At 36.3% G+C, this 22,027-nt stretch overlaps 2 long non-coding RNA genes across 3 annotated transcripts in view; one reads left to right on the forward strand and one right to left on the reverse strand.

Moving 5' to 3' along the window:
* The window catches only part of LOC134758775 (uncharacterized), a 117,900-nt gene that overhangs the window by 62,647 nt on the left and 33,226 nt on the right, over nucleotides 1-22,027 (forward strand). The gene's annotated exons all lie outside the window — the stretch shown is intronic.
* LOC109027252 (uncharacterized) overlaps nucleotides 2,972-22,027 on the reverse strand; it is a 220,224-nt gene continuing 201,168 nt past the window's right edge. Inside the window, exon 5 of one of the 2 annotated variants that reach the window (XR_008680643.2) lies at nucleotides 2,972-6,093. This is a non-coding gene — a long non-coding RNA (uncharacterized lncRNA). The remainder of the gene's footprint in view (nucleotides 6,094-22,027) is intronic. The other variant, XR_010134377.1, reaches the window with a different exon arrangement.

Genomic DNA, 22,027 nt, shown 5'->3' on the forward strand with positions numbered 1-22,027 from the left:
CCTAACTCTTTTTATGAGGCCAGCATCATTCTGATACCAAAGCCTGGCAGAGACACAACAAAAAAAGAGAATTTTAGACCAATATCCTTGATGAACATTGATGCAAAAATCCTCAATAAAATACTGGGAAAACGAATCCAGCAGCTTATCAAAAAAGCTTATTCACCATGATCAAGTGGGCTTCATCCCTGGGATGCAAGGCTGGTTCAATATACGCAAATCAATAAATGTAATCCAGCATATAAACAGAGCCAAAGACAAAAACCACATGATTATCTCAATAGATGCAGAAAAAGCCTTTGACAAAATTCAACAACCCTTCATGCTAAAAACTCTCAATAAATTAGGTATTGATGGGACGTATTTCAAAATAATAAGACCTATCTATGACAAACCCACAGCCAATATCATACTGAATGGGCAAAAACTGGAAGCATTCCCTTTGAAAACTGGCACAAGACAGGGATGCCCTCTCTCACCACTCCTATTCAACATAGTGTTGGAAGTTCTGGCCAGGGCAATTAGGCAGGAGAAGGAAATAAAGGGTATTCAATTAGGAAAAGACGAAGTCAAATTGTCCCTGTTTGCAGATGACATGATTGTATATCTAGAAAACCCCATTGTCTCAGCCCAAAATCTCCTTAAGCTGATAAGCAACTTCAGTAAAGTCTCAGGATACAAAATCAATGTGCAAAATTCACAAGTATTCTTATACACCAACAACAGACAAACAGAGAACCAAATCATCAGTGAACTCCCATTCACAATTGCTTCAAAGAGAATAAAATACCTAGAAATCCAACTTACAAGGGATGTGAAGGACCTCTTCAAGGAGAACTACAAACCACTGCTCAAGGAAATAAAAGAGTATACAAACAAATGGAAGAACATTCCATGCTCATGGGTAGGAAGAATCAATATCGTGAAAATGGCCATACTGCCCAAGGTAATTTACAGATTCAATGCCATCCCCATCAAGCTACCAATGACTTTCTTCACAGAATTGGAAAAAACTACTTTAAAGTTCATATGGAACCAAAAAAGAGCCCACATCGCCAAGTCAATCCTAAGCCAAAAGAACAAAGCTGGAGGCATCACGCTACCTGACTTCAAACTATACTACAAGGCTACAGTAACCAAAACAGCATGGTACTGGTACCAAAACAGAGATATAGATCAATAGAACAGAACAGAGCCCTCAGAAATAATGCCACATATCTACAACTATCTGATCTTTGACAAACCTGAAAAAAACAAGAAATGGGCAAAGGATTCCCTATTTAATAAATGGTGCTGGGAAAACTGGCTAGCCATATGTAGAAAGCTGAAACTGGATCCCTTCCTTACACCTTATACAAAAATCAATTCAAGATGGATGAAAGACTTAAACGTTAGACCTAAAACCATAAAAACCCTAGAAGAAAACCTAGGCATTACCATTCAGGACATAGGCATGGGCAAGGACTTCATGTCTAAAACACCAAAAGCAATGGCAACATAAGCTAAAATGGACAAATGGCATCTAATTAAACTAAAGAGCTTCTGCACAGCAAAGGAAACTACCATCAGAGTGAATAGGCAACCTACAGAATGGGAGAAAATTTTCGCAACCTACTCATCTGACAAAGGGCTAATATCCAGAATCTACAATGAACTCAAACAAATTTACAAGAAAAAAACAAACAACCCCATCAAAAAGTGGGTGAAGGACATGAACATACACTTCTCAAAAGAAGACATTTATGCAGCCAAAAAACATATGAAAAAATGCTCATCATCACTGGCCATCAGAGAAATGCAAATCAAAACCACAGTGAGATACCATCTCACACAAGTTAGAATGGCGATCATTAAAAAGTCAGAAAACAACAAGTGCTGGAGAGGATGTGGAGAAATAGGAACACTTTTACACTGTTGGTGGGACTGTAAACTAGTTCAACCATTGTGGAAGTCAGTGTGGCGATTCCTCAGGGATCTAGAACTAGAAATACCATTTGACCCAGCCATCCCATTACTGGGTATATACCCAAACGACTATAAATCATGCTGCTATAAAGACACATGCACACGTATGTTTATTGCGGCACTATTCACAATAGCAAAGACTTGGAACCAACCCAAATGTCCAACAATGATAGACTGGATTAAGAAAATGTGGCACATATACACCATGGAATACTATGCAGCCGTAAAAAATGATGAGTTCATGTCCTTTGTAGGGACATGGATGAAATTGGAAATCATCATTCTTAGTAAACTATCGCAAGAACAAAAAACCAAACACCGCATATTCTCACTCATAGGTGGGAATTGAACAATGAGATCACATGGACACAGGAAGGGGAATATCACACTCTGGGGACTGTTGTGGGTTGGGGGAGGGGGGAGGGATAGCATTGGGAGATATACCTAATGCTAGATGACGAGTTAGTGGGTGCAGCGCACCAGCATAGCACACGTATACATATGTAACTAACCTGCACAATGTGCACATGTACCCTAGAACTTAAAGTATAATAAAAAAAAAAAACCTCACTTTCTTATTAATTAAAAATAACTTGAATGGGTTGTGGAAAACTTTAATGAGTAATCAGTAAACCATTTATAAAATAAATCTGTTATTGACTGAATAAATTGAATAGTCCTCTATTATTTGCCTTGTCAAATTTGGATTGTATTATTAGTCAGAAAGTTAAGCTGAGGCATTAAAATAGCCCCATATGTTTTGTCATTCTCTGTTTTGTTAGGGTAAACTCTTAAAAAATACAAAAAAGACAAAACCATAAATGTACTTCTTTGATGAATGTGTATAAGATAAACATAGCCATGTAATAATCAGCCAGATCAAGTAGAATACTTCCAGAAACAAAATCTCCCTCATTTCTACATTCATTTATTAATGTTCCTTGATAAAGGTAAACAGTTTTCTAAGCCTTCATGATAGATTTTTTTTTTTTGCCTACTGCAGAAAGCTGTATACTCCATTGTGATTGATTTTTTGTACTTTAAAATATGTTTGTGAAATTCATTCATGTTGTTGTATGTTCTGGTAGTTCGTTTTCATGTTCATGTAGTATTCCATGTATAAGATATTCTATTTTATTTATTTATTATACTGTTGATGGACATTTGGGTTGTTTCTAATTTGGAACTCAAATAATGGTGTCAGTAACATTATTATTAATGGCATTTGCTGCAAATAAGCTCATGGAAATCAGAAAAAAAATGAGCTAAGTCAATTTCAAAATGTGAAAAAAAATATTGAGTATTTACAAAATAAGATTTCCATATGGTCAGTAGACACGTAAAAAAGTCTTCAAAATAATTAGTCATTAATAAAATGTAAATTAAAACCCAATGAGATACCAAAACACACTATACAGAATGGCAGAAAATAGAAAGTAATGCCAAATATTGGTAAGGATATTAAAAAACAAGAATTTTCACACATTGCTGCTGATTCTGTAAACCGATATAACAGCTAACTTCTATTGTTTAACAGTGTCTAGAAAAGCTAAACAAATGTTTCTTTCTGATGTAAATTTTCCAAAAAAGTTCAACAAGACATAAAGAAATATGTTTATAGCCCAGTATTCATAATGGCCACCTTCATTTTCTAGGATATTTCAGCTGGTTATAATATTCCAGATGGATACATTTTCTCTTGGCATATCACAAATGCCATTAAATGTCATCTGTTTTCATAATTTACACTGAAAGATCAATAGTTATTCATATTGTTGTTCCATTTAAATTAATCTATTTTCTGCCTCTGCTATTGAATTTGTTAATTTTTTTTAATAACATTATTTATCTCTACCTATGCCGTTTCCTTCCAAGGAAATAGTTCTTTAAATATTGTTTCATTATTTTTCCTCTCTTGTACTTCATATACATGCATAGTAGAAACTTTCACTGTGTCTCATCTGTTCCTTTCTCTTTCTCTATTCAATAATACATGTTATGTTATCCTCTGCTCCATAATATATACACATATGTATATATATTACACTGGCTATATTACATTGTCTACCCAAGTTTGTATGGTTCATACCCCCATAAACCTCAGTTTAAATATTTTAACTATCCTATCTTTAGTTTACTATCCCCCACTTCTGCTGAATCTGATCTAATTTTTAAAACAGATTTATTAATGTCTTATTTACATAAAAATAAATCAATTGAATAATAGGTAATACATTTATAGAATTGTACAATCATAACAATCCATCTCTAGAACATTTGCATCACTCCAAAATATTTCTTTATACCTTTTTACACTTAAGCTATGCCTTTCCCAGATATAGCAACAACTAATCTGGTTTCTTTATCTGTACATTTGCCTTTTCTGGTCATTTCAAATAAATGTAAATCATATGATACATGGTCTTTTGTGATTGGCTTCTTTCACTTTCGTAATGTTTTTGAGGTTTATCAATGTTGTACTATGTAATCATGTTTTTTCCCCTTTTTATTGCTGAATAGTATTTATTGTGTTGATATAAAACAGTTCATAGATTCATTTACCAGCTAAATGGACATTTGAATTGTTTCCACTTTTTGGGCATTATGAAAGTTGCTGCTATGAACATTCACATCATGTCTTTGTGTGGAAGTTTTTTTGTTGTTGTTTTTATTTTTCTAGGCTGATACCTAGGATTGGAATTTCTGGGGTTTATGGTAAATTCATGTTTACCTTTTTTTCTTTTTGAGACTGGGTCTTTCTCTGTTGCCCAAACTGGAGTACAGTGGTATGATCACAGCTCACTGAAGCCTCAAACTCCTGTGCTCAAATAAACCTCCTGCCTCAGCCTCCCAAGTAGCTAGGACTGCAGACATATGTCACCATGCCAGCCCATGTTTAACTTTTTAAGGGACAACCAAACTGTTTTCCAAAATGCCTGTACCATTTTACATTCATACCAGAAATGCATGAAAATTTCAATTTTTTCATATTCCTGTCAAATGTTGTTATTGTCCATCTTCTCAATTGTAGCCACTCTAATAGTATATAGTTGGAAATTAATGAATACTAAATACATAAATATATATGTATGAGTAAATTCCATTAGGTAAATTTTTCCAGGAAAAATTTATAAGAAAGATTACTTTTATTTTGACTCTACTTGTAAAAATCTCAAATATATTGTGAGCAAATAATCAGACGTAAAAAGCATAACATTATAATCAAGTATGATTATACCACTAATTGAAGGGTGATCCAACATTTTAAAATGTTCTTTAGCTACTCTGTGTAACATATCAATAGCATTGTAAAGTGTCCAATATCATCTTGATTAAAAATTTATGACAAACTAGATGAAACTTTATTTTTAACATAAAAATTGTTATATTTTTATGTAAAGTGTCAAAAAATGAGATACAGTATTTTCCAAAATAAAAGTAATGACAGTGATCTGTTGCTCTCTAATCCTAAATAAATCTCCACCCTTCCCTCAAACTCTTTCATTCTAACTCTGATAAACCTACCCTGCAAAGTGAAAGTAAACTTCCTATTCAAAAATTAGTCAATTTTGGTTGTATCCATATCTGGCAAATTTTATACAGCTATGGTTTGGGAAACCAAAGTTATTAGACTATATGCAATAACTTGAAGCACAGCTTTCCCATGACAATATTTTTCACAACCACATTTTGAAACATATATAGGAATACACTATAATTGACATTTTGACAAACCTTGGGAATATTCATACATAAATGTGTAAGGAGTCCACAAGAATGCCCTCAGACTCAAAGACTCACTAGAAGGGTTCGCAAGACACTCAATAAAAAACGGTTAGATGCATGGTTATGGTTAGTTACCATGAAAGGACACAGATTTAAATCAGCAAACAAAGATGAATGGGGTGAAGTCCAGAAGCTGGGTATAAGATTTTAGATGTCACCTCCCAATGGAGTCACACAGGGACACAACTCTCCCAGCAACACTGTGTGAAAACACATGTAGAGTCTTGCCACCAGGAAGCTCATCTGAACTTTGATGTTCAGAGTTTTTATTGGTAGTCAGTTATGTGGATGTGCAGTGCCCACATCACAGACCTCAGCTTCTCAGACTCCAGGCCTCTCACCCTAAAGGAAAAACAGACATTCAACACATATCACACAGCTAGGATAAACACATCTGGTCAAATTGGTACAACATCGCCTAAGGCCTCAAGGATACAAAAACACTGTTATCAGGCAGAATATTGTAAGGGGTTGAAGGTTATCTCCAGTAGTTGGCTAAGGGCCAGTCCTGAAGATAGATCTTTCTTTAGAATGTGCAGGATGTGAGCCAACCAAGCCTGCTGAGTTAACCCATTCCTGTCCAATAAACTACATACATGTTTGGTTTCATCAATACAAAATATCATTAATTTTAATGTTGCAACACAATGGATTGCAATCCTTCCCTTTGAATTTCCCAGTTTTCATTAGAATCACCAAATTTTGTATAATCTATTCTTGTATATTACATGTTGCTTAGTAAATATTAAATCAAAAAGATTTTGGCAATATTCAACACTGTGTGCCATTTTGTATATTTTTAAATTACAAATAATCACTGTATATATTCATTGGGTAGAATGTATAATGTGATACATATGTACCTTGTGAAATGATCAAATCAGACTGATAACATATCTAGCACTTCACATAGCTATAATTTGTTTGTGGTGAAAACATTTAAAATGCTCTCTTTTAGCAATTTTTAAATATGCAATACATTATTATTACTATAGTCACCATGCTGTACAATACATCATCAGAAGTTATTCCTCCTAACTAAAGCTTTGTACCTTTTAACCAATATCTCTCCTTTTCCAGTCCACAACTCCCCTCTACCCTCTGGCAAACATCATTTTATTCTCTACTTCTGAGAGTTAGGCTTTTTAGATTCCACATACAAGTGAGATTATCTAGTATTTTTCCTTCCATGTCTGGTTTATGTCACTTAGTGTAATTCTCAACATCATTAATCACATGGAAATGGAAACTAAAACCACAAAAAAACACTTCATAGTTGTTAGAATGGCTATTATCAAAAAGATGAAAGACAACAAGTGCTAATGAGGATATAGAAAAAGGGGAACCCTTATATATCATTGGTTGGAATATAAGTTAGTACAGCCATTATGGAAAACAGTATGGAGTTTCCTCAAAAAACTAATAGTATAACTACCATATACTGTACCACATACTAACTACCATATAGTAACATATATGTATATAACTATCATATACATATACCATATACTAACAGTATAACTACCAGTAATCCCACTACTGGAGATATATATATATATATATAGTAATTGAAATAAGTATATCAAAGAGTTATGTGCATTGTCATGTTTATTGCAGCATTATTTACAATAGCCAAGAAAAATTGAAGTGCCTATAAATGAATGTATAGATAAAAACAAAATGTGGCAGATATAAACAAAAGAATATTATCCAGCCTTAAAAAATAAAAATGAACAAATCTAAGTGCATGTTATTTTTGATAGAGATTCTAATGAGCTCAAATGCTCTAAAAATGCCAAATCATGAAAAAAAAGCCCTCCTTTTATTCCGAGCTTCTTCAAAATTTAATAACCTTTAAAAAACAATAAAAATAATGACAGAAGCTAAGAGAACATACTTAACTACCTACCAGAACCTAAAAAGCAAGCATCATAAACGTTATTCTTATACAGAAATATTCTAAATACAGTCTAGAAAAAAAGAGAAGTCTCTGTTTGCCATCACTACTGAAATTCTGTCTTTTTTACACACTTTAATTATTAGAGTATTTTTAAGGCTCACAGAAAATTTAATTAGAAAATATAGAGAGGTTCTGTATATGCCCCTTCCTCATATATGCAAAGCCTTCTCCACTACAACATCCCCCGCCAGAGGGTTATATTTACTACAGCTGATGAACTTGCACTAACACATCATTGTCACCCAAAGTCCACAGCTTACACCAAGGCTCTTTCTTGGTTTATGCATTCTACGGGTTTAGACAAATGTTTACTATATTATCAATCATTATAGTATCATACAGAATAGCTTCACTGCCCTAAAAATCCTCTCTATTCTGCCTTTTCATCCCTCCCTCCCCCCACAACCCCTAGCAACCAATGATCTTTTCATTGTCTCCACAGTTTTGCCTTTTCCAGAATGTAATATAGATGGAATCATACAGTATATAACTTTTTCATATTGGTTTATGTCACTTACTAATATATATTTACGTTTCCCCCATGTCCATATCAGGACAGCTTCCATGTCCTGATAGCTTTTCATGGCTTGACATTTCATTATCTGGATGCACTACAGTTTATTTGTCCATTTGTTACTGAGTTTGGTCTGGGTCCTGTTGTTTGCCACAGAGAAAGCCAAGGAGAGGTAAGGAATTATGATGAATGAGAAGTCTGGTGTCTCATTGGCTGGATGCAGTGATCTGGTGAGTTACAATTATTCAGATGGAGGGTTTTTTCCTGAGGAAATAACTCAGATAAGACTTAAGTTTCAAGCTTTAAGACCAGGAGGGTCGATTTCTATGATTTTCCAACAAACAGTAAACACCATTTCTATGGGACAGTTTGACCAGTTGCAGCACCCACCCACCCACCTAACTTTCCATTTATTAATTCCTCAACCACAGGGAATCTGGTTGTGGATACTTCTGACTACTTCATGGTCAGGAGTGGCATCATGGGATGAGGAATGAAAACGTTATCCCTGTAGTTGGAAGTACTTATGGATACCTGGTTGGCATCTGGCTTGTTGGAGCACCATGACTTGGGTACTTTTATTAATGGTTTTAGAATATTTTAAGCCACATTGACTAGGATGATTAATAACATAAATAACCCAAATTTTAAAATGCCAAAAGAATATAGAGTGGATCCTTTGAGGAATCCAAGAGAACTGCATGTTCCGCTTACGATTTCTTATCTACGGTCTTTCGCTGGGTCTTGAGTTTTAAGTTAAGGCCATACTAGAGTTCACAGATTATAACTGTTTCCTCTGAAGGGATCCCAGAGGCACTGATTTTACCCAAATATGGTGAATCCACAGCTTAGCACGGGCTAACCTGATAGATGAGTGAGTGGTCAGCAACACCTCAAAAAAACCAACCCTTGTGGTTGCCTTTGGTCTTCAGTCTGGTGGGATTTTGAGGTTTTCAGCAGGACATGGTCCTCTAGTTTCAAAGAGTTGAGAAGCACAACTTTAGTAAACTAGAGCCTGTTGGAAACAAACTCAGAGAGATCAGCTATTAATAATATTTTCCTAATTGTTTTACATGTGATCTAGGTTCTATTTGGGGGAAGAAAATATCCTCAAGTGTCAGGGGGTCAGGGTGTTGGAGAAAATAGTCTTCCACGCATTTCAAAAAGGCTAAGAGCTAACCAACTTCTTGGGGCTGCGTATATTGTCAGCAAGGCAAGGGACAAGCTGTTTTCCCAGGTAAGATTTGTCTCTTGGCAACTGGGGCCCCCTTGACCACAAGTGGGTCCATTCAGTCTGTGCGGGGCTTAGGATTTTATTTTGTCCCATACTGTTGCTGGAGTGGTGTGGCTACCTGCCCCAGATCCATCCTGTCCCTCCATGGGAACCTAATCACCAAAATACTCAAAAGATTTATAACTAATTATGTTTTAGACCAGATAAGAATGGAGGTGGGCAGACACTTTTTAACACTTAGAATCATTTAAGCCACAAAAGAGCCAAAAACTTAAAGCCAAAAGTGAGGTTACAGAATTGCCTGTGACTCAAAGGAATTTCCTTTGCCATTTAACAGGCCACACTCTGGCCTGTTTACCATACAGGACTTATTTTCTCACACAAAATTATTCTCTTTCTTTATAACCTTCCTTACCAAAAATACATCTTTATATCCATAACTTTCTTCACATGTCTCTCTCCTATTTACTGGTTCCTTTCTACCTTGTTCCATAAACAACCTTTTCAAGTCCATAATTTGAATCAATCTTTACATAACTTCTGAATTAGACAAAACTATTATTTTTCTCAATAAGAACACATCTTCTTTGGCACATTTTATATACAGAATTATATGTTAACTATAATTCTTATTCTTAGAAACCTTAAATTTTAGTGAAAATCTAGGAAGCAAGAAATCCTGAGCTGCTTATCAGATATTAGTATTTTATAGATGAAGACCATTCCACTATTTTTAAAAATACTTCCCCATGTCATAACCCTTTCTTAATTGGAAGTGACCTAGATATCTAGTGACTATCCAAAATGATTTTAAGATTTTAAATTACACAAAAAGTTTACCAACAGCATTTACCCCATCTACATTTCATTCATTTTTAACCGTTTATCTAGATTACTTATGAGAACTCAGATACTAGACAAAGCTAGTCATTATCTCCTTGCTAACCATTTTTATACCCTGTGCATATTAGGTATTCACCTATGTCAGAAACTTAAGTACATTGGTATTTTCACCAGTCACTCAGAAGATTCAATTGTTTTCATTAAACTAACAACATTAAGTTAGTTTTGTTTATCAAAAAGACCACACAAAGATCACTTTGGATTTGGCTAGGTTTGTAGTTTTATAACCTTCTGTGTCAAACCCTGACACCTTAAAATATCTAGCAGAGACAAATATAAAACCTAGATAAAAATGTATGCTGACCATTCCAAAGACAATTCTATTTTAATCTTACCATTAATTTTAAAGACTGCTTGTTTATTAAAGATTTACTCAAGTCACATGCCCTTGAAAAGCACTTCAACATATTTACTTAATTTATGAGCATTATTTTATTTATAAACCAATTTGGTAGACACAACATTATTCATGTCCATACACATAAACACATCTAAACATGTATACACAAAGATCCAATAGCTTTTATCTCAGATCTCTAGCCATGAGATAGCAATACAAACTCACTGGTTTACAAATATGTTCACCTGGATAAACTTTGTTTGCCCCAATAGGTAATTCAAATAAAGCTGTGAACCAAAATTTTGGGTAAAGCAGTTTCCATGGCAGTTTGAGTTTTTAAGACCAAATCTCTTCACACTCAAAAGAACACTAGGGCCAAACACCACAAAAGAACATCACATACTGACCAGGCAGGACAGTGCTTAGAACAGTGGCATAAAAGCCTGAATGCAGAAACTCCATCCCACTTTGCCAATCAACAGGACACATACAAAAACCACCACCAAACATAATCCAACTGCTGCAGCCAATAAGCCCAAGAGTGTCCAAACTGAAACAAAGTGCTTTCCTCTTTCATTCAGTCGGGCTTCTTCAAATTGCAGATGGAAATTCCTTTAAAATTCCTCAAATCAAGAGGAATAGACTTTGTTGTCTGGTACCCACAAAAGACACTCACCCATTCAGATGCAGATGTCAAATGTCAAAGGTTGTTCTTCCTAGGCAATCAGGAATGCGGCTGAGGCCAGAGGCAGTGGACCACAGAGAGAGAGATCAAAGCCCACCTCTGACCAAATAAAAAAAAAAGTCAGGCAGCTGCTTAGGAGGGCTTCTGAAACTCCTGGCCCTTGGCAGCTGAGCTATGAGTAATACAATCCTAATCAGGGAATCAAAATTTGTTACTGTCAGGCCTCTGAGCCCAAGTTAAGCCATCATATCCCCTGTGACCTACATGTATACATCCAGATGGCCTGAAGTAACTGAAGAACCACAAAAGCAGTGACAATAGCCAATTCCTGCCTTAACTGATGACATTCCACCATTGTGATTTGTTCCTGCCCCACCCAAACTGATCAATTGACCTTGTGACATTCCTTCTCCTGGACAATGAATCTCAGAGCTCCCCACAGAGCACCTTGTGACCCCCACCCCTGCTTGCAAGAGAAAAACCACCTTTAACTGTAATTTTCCACTACCTACCCAAATCCTATAACACTGCACCACCCCTATCTCCCTTTGCTGACTCCTTTTTCGGACTCAGCCCACTTGCACCCAGGTAATTAAAAGCTTTATTGCTCACACAAAGCCTGTTTGGCGGTCTCTTCAAACGGACGCACGTAACAGTTACAAAAATGCCAGGGGTTTGGACTAGGTCCTGCTGCTTGCTCTCACAGAAAGCCAGTCACTTCGGTAACAAGTATTGCCAAAGAAGGCTTTATTTGGGTGCTGCAGCCAAGGAAAACAGGAGATCAGTCTCAAATCTGTCTCCCCAACTGAATACAATTATGAATTTACATAGCAGGGAAGCAATATAACTGCAGGTGGGAAAACAGAAATTAGAACAAGGTAAGGAACAGGAGTTGGTAAACAAATTATGATGTATGAGGGCTCTGGCATCTCATTGTTTGGATGTGGTAACTCGTGAGTTTTCATTTCTTGATACTATCTGCATGGCCTGAGGTCAGCTTTCAGGGGATGGAACTCAGATAAGACAAATGAATGTTTCAAGTTTAGAAGCAAAAGAGAAAAATATTTTTTGATTTGCATCTCACTTATCCTTCTCAAGCCCCACATTGGGCCTCAAAATGTTGGACTTTCTCTTCAGTTCAGTAAAAACCTGGGTTCTTGTCACATGACCAGGAAAGATTAGGCTTATAGACACATAGAAGGATAAGGACAATTGAATTTATTGAGTGAAAAGGAAAAATACTCTCAGCAAAGTGAGAGGGGTTCCTGTTAACAGGTCCCCTTCTCACAGATTGAATCCCAGATTATCATACAGGACATGGAGAGGCCAGGCTCCTCCCTCTTGCAAATAGCATGAACTTCCCAAGGCACCCTCCCATCCTCCCAGTGCACAGGCCAGTTGGACATTCTCCGGGGAGCCCTTTATACTTGACAGTCTCAGTAAAGAAGGCTATTAAAAGATTCTCCACATCATATATCATTAGGAATATGCTAATTAAAACAACAAAAAGATACCACTACACATCCATTACAATTGCCAAAATGCAAAATGCCAGCCACACCAAATGTCGATGAGAATGTGGGCTAACAAGAACTCCCATTTATTACTGGTCTAAATACAAAATGGTGTAGCCACTTTGGAAGACAGTTTTGACATTTTTTACCAAAGTAACCAGATTCTTACAATACCTTCCAGCAATCACACTCCTTGTTATTTACCCAAAGAAGTTAAAAACTTGTCTACATTAAAACTTACCCATGGATGTTTATATGAGCTTTATTCATTATTGCCAAGACTTGGAAGCAACCAAGACGGTCTTCATAGGTGAATATGAAACCAGCTTAACTGTCCCATAGAACTGATGTTTACCATTTTTTGGATAAATGTAGAAATTGACCCTCCTAGTCATACAGAAAGAAGAAATAGTTATTCTTTCTGCAATTTATGCAAAAATAAGGCCAAGTATATGTCTAAAATCTATTTTGCAAACAACTCAAAACAACTCAGTCCTACCATGATTTTTTTTTAACAAAAATAAGGACTGGAGAGAGAGATGTTATGTTTCAAAACTTATCATACCTTTGTCATTAAATTCTAAGCTCGTTAGTTGTTTTAAGTTTTTGCCTACATTTTTAGAGTAACCCTTTTTGTTCCTGTGAACCAACCAGCAATCTCGATGTGGCTCAGAAAAAACAAAAAGGATGGGTAGTGTAGAAATCTGGATCAGTATTCTAGTTCTGAGCAATTATCCTGAAAATCCTGCCAGGTAAGGGGAATAAATAGGGTGCCTATCACCCAGGGGTTTCCTTTGGGGAAAGTAAGACCAAGAGAGCTAACAAAAGCCAAGCACCATGCACCACAATCTTAACAAGCGTTTAAGTACAGCCACATGTTTTGGGGGCATATGTCACAAGACATCCTTTCCTCTCCCTTGTTGGAGGAAGTCAATTCCACAGTTTCACCTTAGCATTAGGATTATGATAAGGAGCCCGTGCAATGCCTCCCGCAACCCGACACATTTTTGTCCCAAACTGAATTCCAAGCTTTGGGTCAAAGCCCTAGGAAAGAAAACTGGATCTGAGGTATCCAAAGGCAGACAATAACAGAAGTTAAGAAACACAGTGCGGGTGAGCATGGCTGATTCCTGCCCATTAAGCCAAGCTTCTCATTCCATGGATAAAGGTCATGCTAATATTCATGGCATAAATGAGGTCTAGGGAATTCAAGGATACTGACCATATCTCAGGGGAGATAGGGCATATGTAGATAAGAATGGGTACTCCCACCCCCCAGGCTCCCCTGTTAACACAGGTGAAAGCCACTTTAACACTCATGGGTGGTACCCTGCCGTGTTCACTGGGACTCAGGAATACAAGGACGGAGGAGAGAAAGAGGAATGCCTTACATTCCCTCCCTCATGTACCTCAGGTATTTGCTAGGAAGAGAAAGGAAACAGGGACCCCTGCTTCCCTCTTTCTAGATAAGTAGTCATTTATCTTCTATCTGTACTCCTTTTGAAAGCATCCTGAACCCCTGGGACTCCTTTGAAAAAATGCCTTTTCTTTTTCCTCCTCTGTCCTCTCTTCACAAATAGGTAATTGTGTCTCCATAGGGGAGTGTGTGACACTCCCCTCAGATGCATCCTCCAAACTGGGAAGAGTTAGTTTCCCAAACCTTAAACTGGTTGGCATAGGATTGGGCTCAGGGGAAGGGAACCCAGAAGCCTGACATGCTAGCAAAATGGCAAACTTTTTTTTTTACCAGTTGGGCTTTTGGCCTGTCTCTCCCTGTGCAAACTGGTAAAAGGCCTTGGGATTTCTGAGCTGTCCTTGCCCACCCCTTGTTTAATTGTGATACATGTTTTCTAATAAACCGGTTGGTCTCTTCTTGCCTTCAGGACATGAAACTCCAAATGGTCATGCAACTGGAGCTTCGGACAATGGGCCCTTTTGCTGGGGTCCCTTACATAGGCCTCTGAGGGAACTCTGACTGCTCTTTTTTCAAAACAGCGTGCCTGTCAGCAGGAGGCAGTTAAATTGGTCTTCATCCTTATCCTTATACTTATTCTAACAGCAATTAGATGTAGTTCTTTAGAGAGAGGAATGAGACAGCCAAGTAAAAAGGGTTCTCTGTAGAATTTCCAACCAGCCTGCACACTGAAAGGAGAGGGTGGAGCTTCAGGAAGTTCATGCTCTTTGCAGGCGGGAGGAGCCTGGTCTTTCCGGTTCCTGAGTGGTGACCCAGGATTCAGTCTGTGAGATGGGGGTCTGTTAACAGGAACTCCCTCACTTTGCTGGGAGTCTTTTTCCTTTTCACCCAATGAATTCCATTTTTCTCAGCCATCTGTGTGTCTACGAACCTAATCTTTCCTGGTTGTGTGACAAGATCCCAGTTTTTAGCTGAACTGAGGAGAAAGTCCTCCAACATTACCACCTATGTATCTACTTTGGTGAGGTGTCTGTCAGGTCGTTTCCTCATTTTTTAATCAGGTTGTTCATTTTCTTAGTGTTGATTTTTAAGAGTTATCTTTATATTTTGGATAGCAAAGTATTTTATCAGATATGCCTTTTGCAAATTCTCCCAATTTGTGAAAGTCTCTATGTTTGCAAGAACCATTCAATATCTAGGTTGTTTTGTAAGTACTTTCCAATGGAATAAAACAGAATAAATAATAGGACTTTTAAATATTGGAAACGAAGAAAGGAATCATTGTAATTTGTGCTTATACAACAATCTACAAAGAAACAAGACATTAGTTGAAAAATCATTATCTCTTAAATGACATTTCAACATATAAACTCAAGTTTTCTTATTCATCTATATTAATAGAATAATGTAAATAAAAAAGAACAAGAAGGTTTACAAATGCAATAAAAGTCTGTAGATCATCTAGTAATAACCCTTATTTGAAATGCCCAAGCCTAAGGTAAAGAATAATTTGTAGTGAGGAACATATAAGAAAGCTGAATAACTGGAAAACGTGAGATTAATATATTAAAATAGTCAATGTAAGAAATATTTCTTTCTCACTTTTTTTAAAAAATAAAATATTTCTGCCAGGTGCAGTGGCTCACTCCAGTAATCCCAGTACTTTGGGAGGCCGAGGTGGGCAGATCACAAGGTCAGAAGATCGAGACCATCCTGGCTAACAGGGTGAAACCCCATCTCTACTAAAACTACAAAAAATAGCCAGGCGTGGTGGCTCGCACCTGTAGTCCCAGCCACTCAGGAGGCTGAGGCCGGAGAATGGCGTGAACCTGGGACGCGGAGCTTGCAGTGAGCAGAGATCGTGCCACTGCACTCTAGCCTAGGTGACAGAGTGAGACTCTGTCTCAAAAAAAAAAAATAGAATATTTCGAAAATGCCATTTGAGGTAAATTTCTCAAACTAGAAAAGTTACTTTTCATTTGGAAGAGGAAATGTACAAGGAAGAGTAAAAAAGCACTTTTAAAAGAACAGTAAAATTCTTAATTTACCAAGTTTTCAAGACGAGCATAAGGGACAAGTCTTTAAAAGTAAAGAGCTTACAAAGTACTAAACCAAATTAATTTTAAAAAAATCTTAATTATCAGGTATCAAAATATGCTAAGGGTAATTATAATAAAACAATATGATGTTGGTGTTGGAAAAAATATACAGAAAAAATGAAATAAAGTAACCATGTTAAAACTAAGATTTATATATGTATACATAAACATGCGCACACATAAACATATAAAAAATCTAAAGGCATTAAAAGTCATAAAAGAAAGAAAATACAAATAAAATGTGTTAATCTGCAGTTAGATAAAATGTTCTAAAGGTATATGAAACAAAAATCATAAAGGATAGATGATTTCAAGTATATTCAGAAATCTATGTGACAAAGTACATCATCAAAACATTAAAAGATAAATATTGAATAAGAAAAAAAGAAAATGATTCTAAAATCCATAACAAAGTTAAATATGAAATATTTTGGCAAAGGAAATGAGTAGATAATTAAAAGAAGAAAAAACATAAGTGGCTAAATGAACATCATGAACATATTTTGCCTCACTACTAACAAGAAAATGCAAATTGAAATCACAAAAGGATAACGTGTTACTCCTGTTACATTGGCAATAATTATAAAATTATGTAAAATCCCCTCTTGGCAAGTGTTGAAATTGTCATTCTTTACACATGAATGTTGAGAGAGTAAATTAATACAATTATTTGGATGGAGAAGTTAGCAGTTTTTCTCAAAATATGCATAGAATAGGAGCAAAGAGGGAAAACTACCCCCTTCCTCCTCTGAAGGTTCACTGAACGTGAATTGACAAAGGCAGATTAAATGGAGAAAAAGGCATGCACAGTTATTTTAACAGTCATAGTATGGAAGAATCGCAGGAGAATGATTACCCAATAAACCCACAGGGTAAGATGCTTATATGCCCTTTTTCATAGGGGAAGTGGAGATGGGGTGTATAAAAGTAAATGATTTCTAGGGGGAATGAGTAGACCCAATTGTCAGATAATGTTAAGGAGATAATTCTCTTCGGGAATTGAATGGGACCGGAGAACAAACAACTGGTTTGGGACAAAGTTTGTCTGAGCTCTTGATGTGATGTTTACTTTTCAGTCTCTTTCTCTGTGACATGAGTTTTAATCTTCTCTGGTTAATAAAATTTTAAGGAAGGAATCTAGGGCAATTGTGTTTCTCTTTGAGAATGTGGTTTCTACATAGGTAAGGGAACTTCAGAGAACATCCTACGCTTTTGGAAAGACAGTATGGACTGAGAGATGGGGTAATGGGAGGATGGTCAGAGGCCTTCAGGCCTTCAGGCTTTTTTTTTTTTTTTTTTTAAAAAAAAAAAAAAGGAGTCTTGCCCTGACGCCCAGACTGGAGTGTAGTGGTGCGATCTCCGCTCACTTCAAGCTCCGCCTCCCGGGTTCATGCCATTCTCCTGCTTCAGCCTCCTGAGTAGCTGGGACTATAGGCGCCCGCCACCAGACCCGGGTAATTTTTTATATTTTTAGTAGAGACGGGGTTTCACTGTGTTAGCCAGGGTGGTCTCGATCTCCTGACATGATCCGCCCACCTCGGCCTCCCAAAGTGCTGGGATTACGGGCGTGAGCCCATGCGCCTGGCGAAGATGCTTTTTTAGTTTTATATTTTGGGGTATCCATTTTTAAGCCCCAACAATAGCCAATTCTAGTTCAAGATGACAGGGAGCTCTCATGCTTTCTTTTCTTTCCTGCTAAAAGTATCATTTATATCAAAAGGAGAAGGTGTCTTAAAAAGGAATGAATGTATAAAGGTACTGAAAACAATAAAAGATACCTCAGCAAATCAGGTATTATGAACTTTAGGTAAAACAAAGAATTAGTGCAACAAAATTGATTAACTCAAAGCTCAGGTGCATGGAGCACTGAGCATGTAAAGATAAAGCTGAAACTCAGTAGAGCCTCCATGGAGCACCAGGGGACTGGCAGCCAAAGTAAGGGGCTGGTGAAGTGGCTATAGAATCAATGTAGGATTTCTCTCTCACTGGCCCCCAACACACACATCTACTATGCACAATCCTGTCCTTCCACTATTAGCATTTACTTCCAGTTGAAGGCAGTAAAATAATTTCTATATAATGAAGCCAACTGTTGGCAATGGGCAAGTGGAGGCTGGGACTTCCAGAGCCAGGGTTGATGTTACATCCAAGCTTGGCATTTGGAGCTGAAAGTCCATTCTCTTGAATTTCTTGACTTTTGCTTATGTTTAGTATAACCTGTCAAGACACACACACACACACACACACACACACACACACACACACACTAATCTCCTCATTCAAAAATGAATCTGGAAAGTAGCCAATCTGAAAAGCTACATACACTGTATGGTTCCAACTCTATGACATTCTATAAAAGTCAAAACAAAACAGGCAATGAAAAGATCAGTGGTTGCCAGTGGTTGGGGGATAAATAGGCAGAGCACAAAGATTTTTAGGGTACTCTATATGATACTATAATGTGGATATATGTCACTACATATTTGTCCAAACTCAGAATGTACAGCACCAAGGGTGAACCCTAATGTAAACAATGGACTTTGGGTGATTATGATGTGTCTGTGTAGGTTCATCAATTGTGATAAATGTACTGTTGTGGTGGCGGATGTTGAAATGGAGGAGGCTATGCCTGAGTGGGGCAATTAAGGGGAGTATATAGAAAACCGCTGTGCCCTTTTCCCAATTTTACTGTCAATCTAAAACTACTCTAAATAATTATTAAAAATTAATCTGTTAATTGTACAGGAAATTGATTCCTAATGCTTTAATTAATTAAACAAATCATTATTCATAAATATGATCAGGTATCATCAGGCAAATGAGGAAAACCACCAGCAAAAATATAAATAATCAACATAAACGATAGAAAAATTGTCACAGAAGCCGGGCACACTGGCTCATTCCTGTAATTCCAACAGTTTGGGAGGCCAAGGTGGGCAGATCACCTGAGGTCAGGAGCTCGAGACCAGCCTGGCCAATATAGAGAAACCCCATCTCTACTGAAAACACAAAAATTCGTCGGGCGTGGTGACCTGTGCCGGTAATCCCAGCTACTCAGGAGGCTGAGGCAGGAGAATCGCTTGAGCCCCGGAGGCAGAGGTTGCAGTGAGCTGAGATCACACCACTGCACTCCAGCCTGGGTGACAGAGTGCAACTCTGTTTCAAAAGAAAGAAAGAGAGAGAGAAAAGGAAAGAAAGAGAAGGAAGGAAGGAAGGAGGGAGGGAGGGAAGGAAGGAAGGAAAGAAAGAAAGAAAAACAAAGAAAGAAAGAAAAGAAGAAGGAAAGAAGGAAAGAAGGAAGGAAGGAAGGAAAGGAAGGAAAGAAAAATTGTCTAAGAAATACACTTAAACATTTTACTGAAAAGAAGAAAATGGCAAGAACAACGAAAAATCTAAGTAAATCTCAGAAAGATTTAAAAATCATGCAATCAATCAGAAAAGTCAGAATAATATAAAAACAAAACAATTAAAGAAAAAAAGAAGATAAAAATATATAATAGCCATATTCTAGGCTCAAAATATTTCTGTATATTATAAGATCAAAATATTTGCTTCACTAGGTACTGTCTGGCCTGCTTCCACCTCACTAATATTAGGCTTGGCCTAAGAAGATGCATTAGGAGTTATTGCATGAATCCACCATTGTTCTTCTCACACTGCCATGAAAACAGAAGATCTCGGATAACTGGCTGTATCTTCATCCTGGGTCCAGAAGGAAACAAGACACGTAGAACCAGAGCCAACATGTAACACTTAACCAAAAGTAGACCACTGTTTGTAAGTCACTAAGATTTTAGAGCTATTTGTTACCTCGGTGTAATCTAGAGAAAGTTTGCCAACATAAACATTTAAATAAAGATTAAGAGAAAATGCCATGCAAATCATCCAGCAATTAGGGTCCAAAGATGAAAAAATAAAATATATGTGAAAAAAGCTAGAAGTCATGGAAGATCAATTCAGAAAGTCAATATCATCTAACAGGGTACCAGAGAGATGCATCAAAAAAATTTAAAAAGTGGAGGGAAGCTGTATATTTGCTAAGTCTGGAGAAAGGCACAAGCCTTCAGATAATAAAATCCACAAAATAGCAAATAGGATTTCTTTTAAGAACTTATATTCATAAAACTTCAAGGAAAAAAATGAGGAGCACAAAGTGATACAGAGAACAAAAAGCAAAATAATTACAAAGAGCAGATAAAATACCAAAACAGCTTTTTAAATATTAGATGCTAGAAGATAATCAGCTAAGTTTTCAAGTTTTTAAGGGAAAAATATTTTTAACGTAACATTGCCATGCCTAAGCAAACAACAATTAAACATGGGGCTGGGGGCAAGAGGGGCGAGCAGGACATGGGATCGGAGATATAATGGACCTATAATAATTCTGGAAGAATAACAAAAGGAACTTGGAGCATGACAAATAATAATTGTGAAGTAAGCCTAGAAATAATTTAGTACATGCCAGGCCATTTATCAAGTATGGTGACCTGGAAACTATTAATAATATGGAGAAATGAGTTTCTTTCATTTGCCCTTCTTTCAGTAAGAAAACGAAACATAATTCAAAATTCAAGAGAAAAATCATCAGGCAAGAAAAGCATGGTACAAATATAAACCTTAAGATAGTATGGTTTGAAAAAATTATTGGAATATGAGAAAAATCATCTCTTTAACTTTGATATTTAAAACATAGCACTGGCTTAGAATTAATTACATAACTATATTTTATTCTCTACCAACCCTTGTTCTAAAGTGAATCATATGTATTGAAACTTAGCATTAGAATTGTTCCTTGTCTTTATATGTTTTCAATTTTAAAGTTATTATAAAATATTTAGACCAACCAAAATTTAAAGATAATTCTATAACACTTCCATACTCATCAGGCTTAGGAAATAAAAACATTTCTAATAGAATGATGGCCTCTTATGTATAGACATTCCTAAGCCCTTTCCTCTTTGCTATATTCTCCAGTGGAGCCAATACTATTATTTAGTGTTTACTGTTTTAAATGTTTTTATAGTGTATGACATATATATAAACATATAAATAATATATCATAAGGTTTTTCAGTATTTAAAGTTTATATACATTATTCCACATGGTAATATCAATATACAAGCTATTTGGCATTGGATATTGTTCTGAGAGATATGTAGGTTGATACTTAGGGCTTAGATTCATTTCTTTTAATAACTGCATTGTGTTTAATGGTGTTTCTGGTATTAAATGACTAAAATTTATTTTCTTGTGAAGAGATATTATGATATTTACAAATTTTTGGTCACCCTAGAATGAACACTAAGGATTATTCCTTGTGCACATATTTAAGAATTTTTACATGATAGTCGTTCTCAATCTGGTCAAATGCAAGACTCCCTTTTTATAGCAACTATTTAGTCACATGCCGTTTACTCTCCCTTAATAATATTCTCAGGTAATATAATATACCTATATATACATCTGAAAAAAAAAAGAAATAAAAGGAAAATAAATTAAAATAAATATGTATTTTCATATGTAACTACTCAGACCTAACTATGCTTGAAGACATAATGAAGTAGGGAGATACGTATATGACCCATCTGTGAAAAAAAATCATATTGTAAAAAG

Source organism: Gorilla gorilla, chromosome 5, assembly GCF_029281585.2.
Source record: "Gorilla gorilla gorilla isolate KB3781 chromosome 5, NHGRI_mGorGor1-v2.1_pri, whole genome shotgun sequence".
Taxonomy (NCBI): domain Eukaryota; kingdom Metazoa; phylum Chordata; class Mammalia; order Primates; family Hominidae; genus Gorilla; species Gorilla gorilla.